Here is a 10,451-nt window from a genome sequence, read left to right as displayed (position 1 = left end):
TCTCTCCTCTCTCTCTCTCCTCTCTCTCTCTCTCTCTCTCTCTCTCTCTCTCTCTCTCTCTCTTGCACCCATAGTGAGAAATGTCTTTGGAGTCACTGGAAAATAAGGGAAGTGGTTGTGTGTGTGAGATTGGGTAGGGGGAAGGGAAGTGATTGTAAAACAACAAACGTATAAAACTTGGCATTAGCAGGCATGCCTAGCCTCAGTTACAATTTTCAAGGACATGTTACGAACAAAACATCAGATGATGAGGATGATGATTATGGCGATGACGACGAAGATGGTACATGTGAAGGGTGTGGCAGTGGTAGATGTTGTAGTAGTGGTGATAGGGATGATGAGCTATTGTAATAGGTGGTAAGAATGATGATGTGGTAGTAGTTGTAGTATTAGTTGTGGTAGGGATGATGATATTATGCTGGTAGCTGTTGTAGTAGTGGTGGTAGGGATGATTATGTGGCTGTAGTTGTTGTCGTGATAGTGGGGATGATGATGTGGTGATAGGGATGACTATGTGGTGGTAGTAAATGTTAGATTATTTTTTTTAATTTCCGGGACAAAAAGTAAATCTCCGTATTTTCCGGGACGGGCCATTATTTTTTTTTACAAATTTCCGGAACAAATCCGGAAATTTAAGGATGGTAGGCATGCCTGTATCAGATAAAAACATTGACCTCATCTGCCCAAAACTGATTGGCCACGCTCTGCAAAACATAACAAGGGCGAATAAATTGGCAAAGAAATAATATCTTTAAAAAAAGAAAGAAAAAGAAACCAAAAAACAAACAACAGTCCTGGGGACAGCACTCGCCAATCCGTGTAGCCGCGGGGAGTTTCCTATGGCCAGATAAGTGAATCGAAGCAAGAAATTAAACCCGACACAAACTATTTCACACCATGGCTAATCTGGAACAGCACGGTCTTGTTACGACGGTCACTTGATTAATGGTAAAATACCACACGAGTGGAAGATGAATGCCGATCCCTTCACAATTGTCAATTTTGATGCTTATGCGTTATCAGGAAAAATACACCATTAAACAATAACAGCCAGTAGGATTATATAACGAAGTAACACGGAAAATTGGAAACTATTGAGTGTACCCTTAACCGTTTATATATAGTCTAATTGGCAGAATTTAGTGAGAACTACTCATAAAAATGGCAGGCTAAAAACAATAACAAAGAGCTTAGTAGGGTCAATTTGGTTCCTTCTATCATCAAAGCACTAAACTCTATCAATCAGACTATAAACATTCAAAATTACCACTATAGTTTCGAGTATTGCTACGTTATATTCGGCTGTCGGATGTTGTGAGCATTTTGGCTAAGGGCATAGCATCAACAGAAGCAAGATGCTGCTAGTGGATGCGGAACGTAGTGGACAAGATATGGAAATCTTCACTCTTGAAAACAACAAAACGTCGATCGTGGTTAATGAAAACCACTCTTTAATTGAAGCGTGATGGTTAACAACATTGGCGGTATAATCTATCAGAATATTTGAGATTTACAATAACAATAATAATAATAATAATAATAATAATAATAATAATAATAATAATAATAATAATAATAATAATAATAATAAAATAATATATTATGATGATGAAGAAGAAGAAGAAGAAGAAGAAGAAGAAGAAGAAGAAGAAGAAGAAGAAGAAGAAGAAGAAGAAGAAGAAGAAGAAGAAGAAGAAGAAGAAGAAGAAGAAGAGGAAGAAGAAGAAGAAGAAGAAGAAGAAGAAGAAGAAGAAGAAGAAGAAGAAGAAGAAGAAGAAGAAGAAGAAGAAGAAGAAGAAGAAGAAGAAGAAGAAGAAGAAGAAGAAGAAGAAGAAGAAGTTTTCCTTTCGGAATAACAAAAGCGACCGTGGTGTAAGCATACCCGAAGATAATTAAAAACACCACATGTGTCAGACAATTGACAACAATGCAATGTTCAAGAATGAAAAAAAAAAGACAACAAAACAAAAAACAACTAAAATCAACTTTATAAGGTTTTCGTGGTGAATCCAAACCATGGTCATTCTATGGCCAAACACAGACCAAGCCTACAATTAAAAATGAATGCATCTTGACCTCATACAACATCCGGGTCACTTCGGGGATTAACAAATCTATGTCAATGCGACAGACTTGACCAAATCATTGGACCCGACTTTTGACCATCGTGACGGGGTCAATTTCTTAACAAAGGGCAGTTTATTTTATTGCAGTGCCGGACAAAAGATACCCCGCTATGAAGTGAAGTGCCGGGGGGCAAACACAACCAAAGACTGTGTATTTTGTCTCAGGTATTCTGTTATGTCAACGTTAGCACGGACAAAGACATCTTCAAGTAGCTAAACTTGCAGGAAGGTTAAATGGTTTAAAATCAATTGACTTGGCGCCTTTCGCTTCCTAGTCATCTGACGCGGACACCTCGACCGCCTCCTACATCCTCTGTATGAGTTGATTAAGGAAAACAAAATATCCAGTAGCACAAATTACTGGTCCTTCTTCGTCTCGTAGTACGTATATGTGTTTAATGTATGTTGCTCTTGTTTTGTCAGTTTGTATATGTTCTTCATTTCCTGTTTGATGTCCGCTTTTCTTACTTTCTATTTTTGTTTTGGTTTCTTTTGGTTTCGTTCAGCATTGGAACAACACTCTTAACTTTTTAAATAACCAAAATGTCAAGAAACGAATTATTCAGTCAATCCAGGAATTTTTATTTCTTTTTAAAAACTACACCAAAATTTCATTTCAAACCGACCTAGACGCCTATCATGCATCCTATCTGTACAAATTCTTTTACTACAGCACCAGTCACAGCCTCGTCAGGTCCACATTCAAACTTGAGGCAAGTGAGCCAATAAATATTAAGAGTATAATCCAAGAACACAACGACAGCCCAAACCAAGGCTTTTTTTAAAAAAAATTTTAAATCCTATCATTGTCACCCAATCAGCCACCGATCATGTTCAACATGGCTTGACTTCAGTACAAGTTACAAGACAAGATGAAATATATATATTTTTTTTATTAGACAACCTTCCGGCAAGAAGCTCTCTTTAATTCAGTTAACCAGACTAAATAAACGTTTTAACTCACTCAACCCTAACACCGATTATATCCGTAGTTTACCCAGGTTGCTTTTACCCAAGGCCCTACTATAGCAGGCCTCTCTCGTAGGCCATGTTTATACCAAATGCCTATATATTACATTTTTTCTGAGAAAAGTATCAAAGTTAATGGGGTTTTTTGGGTTTTGTATGTAAATGATAGTTGAATAAAACTATCTATGTACATGCTCATTTTTTATGTACATATTTCCCCAATTTTGAAAAGAATCATAAGTCTCCAGGATTGAGTGAGTTAAAGTTACACATATTCTGTGCCGGTACGATTGCTTTGGTGGGCAGAATCACAGAGAAAGGATGAATGAACTGGCGAGCGCGGATATGTCTGTGGTATGACACTCGCCTTCGAATCAGAAGGTCCTGGGTTCGAGTCTGAGCGGCGCAAAGTTGGGACACTGGATTACGCTCTTTACTCTTATTATCATTATTCTCTCGCCAGATTCAGGCGCAAAGCGAGTAAACAGCCGTTAACAGCGTTGTCAATATTGGGAAAAAAATTGTAATATCGCCAGATAGATGTCATGTCTCGACCCATATGTTAAGTGATGCTGTTGGCTCGGGACCCGTCGTAAAGCGCTTTGAGCACTTCCAATGGATAATGTGCCATATAAATGCTCTAATAATTACTGATGGGTTTATTTCGGGGGGGGGGGGGGGGGGGGGGGGGGGGAGAGTAGCATTTTACGTACATCACCAATTCAATGTGCAGAGAACTTCTCATACATCATAATCACCTGTGCATTGTAGTATTAGTATTACGAATTGTATGACAATGGCGGACAGGGATAGTACTTTTACTCAAACGCATATCACCAATATGCAAAGAACTTTAATATTTTGTAGTATAGATAATATTATGTCCTCGAGTCAATATGTACATCATACATCATGTGCATTATTATAGTAATATGAATGGTATAATCACGGTGGACAGAACTAGTGAGTATTTTACTTAAACGCACAGGAGAGACGTTTTATACCTAGTGTAGATAGTATGTCCGCGAGACAATATTATATTATGTGCACCATACATCATGTGCATTATTATAGTGTATTATGAATGGTGTATAATCATAGGCGAGCTGCCCTGTCGGGCTGTCAAGATAATAATAATAGGATTGGAGAGGATGGAATGGACAAGGAGAAAACAATGACGGGTCCTTGTAGTCGTCTGGGCTGGTCAAGACTGCCAGATGACCGGACCGGGCTAAGGTCACATGTATTTGTGTGTGTGTGTGTGCGCGCGCGTGTTGGCATGTGTGTAAGGGTGAGTCTGCGTCAGAAACGGCGAGAATTGGTAAAAGGGGAACTGAGGAGAGGAAATCATGGATGAAATAAATTTCGTGACTCTATGGGGGGGGGGGGGGGGGGGGGGAGGAGAGAAGACAGAGAGAGAGAGAGAGAGAGAGAGAGAGAGAGAGAGAGAGAGAGAGAGAGAGAGAGAGAGAGAGAGAGAGAGGACACGTCCATAGTATCAAAGTGTTTTCACGTGTAGCGAACCACGAAATAAGCCAACGAATTATCAACACGGCGACTGATACCGACTGACACGCTCCTCGTCTGGACGAGTACAAAACACCCTTCAAGTTCAAGATTACAAGACAAAATTTATCTCAAAAGTCTCAAAGATAATTTCACAGTTCACAGACGAACTACAGTTAGTTGTACTGAGCATTGTTTCCCCTCTTTTTTATGGTTGCTGTTGTTCTGAAATTTGTTTGTTTATTCCTTGTACATATGTTTGTTTTTTGTTTGCTTAAATAAAGGGGGGGGTGATAGGAGATGAAACAGATGTAAGAAGATAAAGCAAGCAAATCAAACAAACAAACAAAAACAGAAAGAGAAGTTGTAAACAAGTCACCTTTACATGTGGAAATTAAACAGAATAATACAACAACAGCATTGAAGGGTTTTAAAAATCAATTCGACCATTGTCCAAAAGCTCATTATTCAGATAAAACGTAAATGGTAGGTCTGTAATAGCCAGTAACTCAAAGGGGGACAAGCGATAAAAAGGTAAAGGAAACCATAAAACAGTCGTAAAACTTGGTAGTACATTTTATGTACGCTTAACTTATCTCATCGCTGCAAAGATCTAATTCTACAGACAAGGATGCACAACACAAGGCATATAGCGTTTATAAACTCACTATTCTCTTCTTTCAGTTTTGTCGACAGAGATACGAAAATAATTATAAAAAACATCTGTAGTCTACTGCAACAACAAGAACATGAATAAAGATGACAATAATGATAATAATAACAATGATAACAAGAAGAAGAAGAAATTGATTTGCATAGCACCTTACCCCCCCCCCCCCCCCCTTTCCGCGAATAAAAAATATAACAAAAAAACATGATCTGTTCTCAAACAAAAACTAATTTCATGATCGACCGAGAAGAAATTTATCCTTAACAGCCACACCACACTACTTTTGCATAAAAACACAATACAACTGACGACAAAGATGATTCAAGTACACATAAAAGTAGTCAAAAGGCCAATGGAGTTAGAGTTTTAAATATACAACAGCACAGCCACTCCCCTCCTTCTATATCATATAAATAAACTGATGGAGACTCTGAGCATGACTGCCAATGATGCATACATACCCAAAAGAAGAAAAAAAAAAAAATTTAACTGGTACCTTGTAATAATATGTAAAGCATCTTCAATTTGTGCGGATATGTGGTCTAGTGGTATGACACTCGCTTTCAGATCAGAAGGTCCTGGGTTCGAGCCTCGCTCGACGCTTAGTTGAGTCCTTGGAAAAGGCTGCTTACTCAAATTCTCTCACCGTACTCAGGTGTTAAATGAGTACCTGGCTGTTAACAGCGTTGTCTCTGTCCGAAAAAAATTGTACATCGCGTCATGTCCCGTCCAAAAGACACTGATCAGGATAAAATGCAAGTCCATACTCATGTATACCTCTTCATTACAACACAGATTTAAGACACAAAATGCATACTGAACCTACTTATAGCATATTATAATAATATAATATGTGGTGCATATAAGCAATGTCATTTTAACAATTACAGCGCCACAAGAACTATTTTGCATTAAAACATTATTTTTAAAAAAGACGCTCGTTGAAAATCAACTGGTTGTAAACAACTATAATTCCAACAGACACATTATTAAATTTTGTCTGTTTTTTTTTGACAAATTTCTTAATAAATACCTTCACATACATTAGAAGAAAAAAAAAAAAAAACAATAAAAAATGAAAATGAAAAGGAGGAGATAAAAGTAAAACATAAAAATAAAAAAACACATAAAAACACTAATTAAAACTTCCCTGGGATTAGCCTCAAACTTAAACCAAATTATAAAATCGGAAAACTGGATATTGAAAAACATGAAGTAGAAAGTAGAATGTAGTCTCATAATTCACAAGCTATACCACACCATCAGCACAGAGCTAACCTGAAGCTGTAGTGATGAAAAAGATGGGGGAGAGATCCTACGACCCCCCCCCCCCCCCCAAAAAAAAAAATCTGTCAAAAACAAAGAGGGGAAAGGTGGACAGCATAGCACAGCGGTATATTACACAGAAGAAACCACATTTGATTCCCCCAGTCAAGACTGGACTTACAACCATAGCTCTACGGGTAGGTGTGTGTCGGCGATTAGGGATTGTGAGTTTTATAAAATGTCCCACCAATTCACCTGCAATCCTTTCAAATCAAAATATTACCATCTACATGCAGCTATGTGGTCTTGTGGTATGACTCTTGCTTTCGGATCAGAAAATCTTGGGTGCGAAGCTCGCTTGGCCTATAGTTTTGAGTCCTTGGAAAAAGCTCTTAACTACTTACATTCTCTAACAATACTCAAATGTAAAAGGAGTACCTGGCCGCTAACAGCGTTGTCACTGTCTGAAAAAATTGTAATATTGCCTAAGACTAACACTAACGGCCATATTGTCTCGTTCTACATGTTACATGTTGCTGTTGGTCAGGATTTCTTTGTAAAGAGCGTCGAGAGCGTTTAGTGGATACCGCATCATATAAAATCTCACTCACAAATCCTCTATCCAGAAAAAAGTCGTTAACAGGATGACCAAAAGGAACCCCTCGTCATGATTCACCACAACGAGACCTGAACATTAATTCAAGTTGTCAAAACACCTCTTTCGAAAACACTCTGTTCACCCACCAGTTATTGGATTGTTGGGTCTGTCTGAGATGGTGGAAATTATTTTGTAATGAACCAGCTTCCTATACAAAGGATGGCAAGCAATTGTTATCAACTGTTACATGCTACAGAAATCAGATTTATCTCTAACTGGACCGAAGTGAAATAACATTAATTTCTAGTGCTTTACAGTAATGTATAAATATCCTACTCAAGACTTTATTCAAAATGTCGACCATCTCTCTATGGGTAGGTGTCAACGACAGTAAATCTAATAATTGTCGCGAGGGGGTGGAAATATGTGCAAATGAAAGGAGGAAAAAATACAAAATATTCACGAATACTAATACAGAGTAGGTGACATTTTGGTCATATATAGAGTAAAGAATAGTGGTGATTACGCTGGGCAAACTGAGTGGTGATTTTTTGTCTCCAAACTGTACATGTCCGAATTATAGTTATACTCGGAAGTAGCTGCCTCACACTGTGACAAAACACAGGGAAAAAATGTAAAAGCTGCCCAGGAAAGTTGTCACTACAACAAGTTTGGAAGTTTATTTTCACAAATACTCAAACATGTAATGTAAAAGTTGCTGCTCGAAGCTCAAAGAAATAAATAACAATGTGAAATTGAATGTAAGCTTCAATTAAATTACGAAAACAGATAAAATGAACGTTTCGGGTTTCTCCTTTATCAACAAAACAGGATGAATGAAACACTACAGATGAATGAGATAATGTGGTAGTGGCGTTGTTAAGATGAATAAACAAAACATTAACAATGCCACTACCACATTATCTCATTCATCTGCAGCATTTCATTCATCCTGTTTTGTTGATAAAGGGGAAATCCGAAACATCATTTTATCTGTTGTCGTAATTAAAGAGAAGCTTACATTCAATTACACATTGTGTTATTCATATACTCAAACATCAAATCAGATTTATTTCATATCATTATGCTTGTTTATAACTGTAAATGCCATCGATGAATAAAAAAGTAATTCTTGTATTTTTATAATGACTCAACATGAAACAATATATTGTTACTTTTATTTTAAGGGCATTTAAGGAACAACTGGTACATTCTAAAGCCATATTTCTGAAACGATATGACTTGCGTGAGTGCCTAGGCATCTTAATCAGTTAAAGAATGTTTACTTTTTTTCAGGACATTGAAGGTAAATATATGCACTAGAGTTTTATAATTAAAACTACATTGTCAGGTATGGGAGTGTGGGAAGGGCAAAGTAAAAACAAAAGAGAGAGAGGGAGGGAGAGAGAGAGAGAGAGAGAGAGAGAGAGAGAGAGAGAGAGAGAGAGAGAGAGAGAGAGAGAAAGAGAGGGAGGGAGAGAGAGAGAGAGAGAGAGAGAGAGAGAGAGAGAGAGAGAGAGAGAGAGAGAGAAACCGCTGATGAGTGGGATAGGGCAGGGATAGGCAAGGGCAAAAGACAAAAGTGAGGAAGGGAAGAATAAAAAGTGAGATTAGGGAAAGGAACAAGAGCTTGCATGTGTGTGTGTGTGTGAGAGAGAGAGAGAGAGAGAGAGAGAGAGAGAGAGAGAGAGAGAGAGAGAGAGAGGGAGACTAGAGATAGAGAGAAAGAGAGATAGAGCGAGAGAAGAAATAATAAAGTGAGTGAACGAGAAGAAATAGAGAGAGAAAAAGAGTCAGTAAATGAGAGTGAGTGTATGTGTGTGCGTGAGAGAGAGAGAGAGAGAGAGAGAGAGAGAGAGAGAGAGAGAGAGAGAGAGACCAATGATGAATGAGAAAGGAATTGGAGGGCTGGGAGGGGCAAGGAACGAGTGAGGATAACGGATACGGATAATGATAAAAAATCAAAGTCAAAGACAGTGATAGGGACACAAACAGTATCCCCTCTTCTAATATGATAAATATACTGGTTAAATTTCTACTTTATAACCCCCCCCCCCCCCCCCTTCTATGAACTACTAACCGCAACCGCAACTTCTTTATTGAGTGAACTCGAACTGAAAGTAGATCGATCTAGATAGTAGATCAAGAGGTTTTTCACTGTACTGTACTGTGTGTGTGTGTGTACGAGGAGCGCGCCGTACGAGTAGAGAGGGGCGGGTACTTCTACAGTGACAAACGTATTCTTTCGTGTTGTAATTGTTGAAAATCGATAATAAAGTTCGGATTTGAAAGTTAAAAAATTAACAAACTAAAGAGGGTCACTGGTTCGAACGAGCAGGCGTACCATTTAGTATCAATCGAAAGTAGATGGAGAGCTAAGAGAGAGAAGCGAAGCACACTCATCAAAACTCGGAGCATTCAGCTGGGGATGCGAACACGCTACTGCTACACAGAACTACACACTTCAAAGAAATAATGAACATTGTAACTTACCTTTTCGTATTATTCAGAGATGATACTGAACAGATTTCATAAACATCTTCGAAATTAGCAAAATTTGATGATAAACTTCAAAAGCCGTTATGAAAACAATTGTCAACAAAAGAAGACGTACACAAAGAAACTCTCTGTGTTGTTGATAAACGAAGCGTTCTACTTCCGTCGTCTCGTCGGATTGAACGAGCCGCCACATGACGTCACAAGTCGCCAGTTCGAGGCTAACACTTATGTTGGTAACAACAAGATATGAAGTGAGTAGAAAAGTGCCAGAAGACAATAGAGAATAAAAAATTTTTTCCGCGGCGGTGGTGGGGTTTGAACCTGCGACCTTATTGGTACGACAACTCCGCCTGGCAGGTGAGAGCGTGGCTCTACCGTGTGAGCTATCCACGAACACTAAAATATTCGTTTCAAACCCAAAGTCATTTCTAGATCCCTCTCTCACCCACTTCTTGAGATCGCCGATTCGTTCGCCACCATCGCGAAGTAATTTTGACCAGCAGTTAAGCTTAATAGCCAATATTCTCATCACAAACATATAACATAGAAACGATTGAGACATTGAGTATGCTCCGGTGTATGGGGTGAATTTTTAATTCAGAAAAGTGAGTGGAGCAGGCACTTATGTTGGTAACAACAAGATATGAAGTGAGTAGAAAAGTGCCAGAAGACAATAGAGAATAAAAAATTTTTTCCGCGGCGGTGGTGGGGTTTGAACCTGCGACCTTATTGGTACGACAACTCCGCCTGGCAGGTGAGAGCGTGGCTCTACCGTGTGAGCTATCCACGAACACTAAAATATTCGTTTCAAACCCAA

The 10,451-nt window shown here is 38.5% G+C and overlaps 1 protein-coding gene across 1 annotated transcript in view; it reads right to left on the bottom strand.

The window, feature by feature from the left end:
• LOC144979640 (uncharacterized) overlaps window positions 1-9,801 on the bottom strand; it is a 187,410-nt gene extending 177,609 nt beyond the window's left edge. Inside the window, exon 1 of the mRNA XM_078926458.1 lies at window positions 9,629-9,801. The gene's annotated coding sequence lies outside the window, so the exon portion shown is untranslated. The remainder of the gene's footprint in view (window positions 1-9,628) is intronic.
• Window positions 9,802-10,451: the final 650 nt, after the last annotated feature.

The sequence above is a fragment of the Berghia stephanieae genome, chromosome 9 (assembly GCF_034508935.2).
Source record: "Berghia stephanieae isolate SIO BIC M18660-M18661 chromosome 9, UCSD_Bste_1.3, whole genome shotgun sequence".
In the NCBI taxonomy this organism is placed as follows: Eukaryota; Metazoa; Mollusca; class Gastropoda; order Nudibranchia; family Aeolidiidae; genus Berghia; species Berghia stephanieae.
This window is presented reverse-complemented; position numbering and strand designations above follow the sequence as displayed.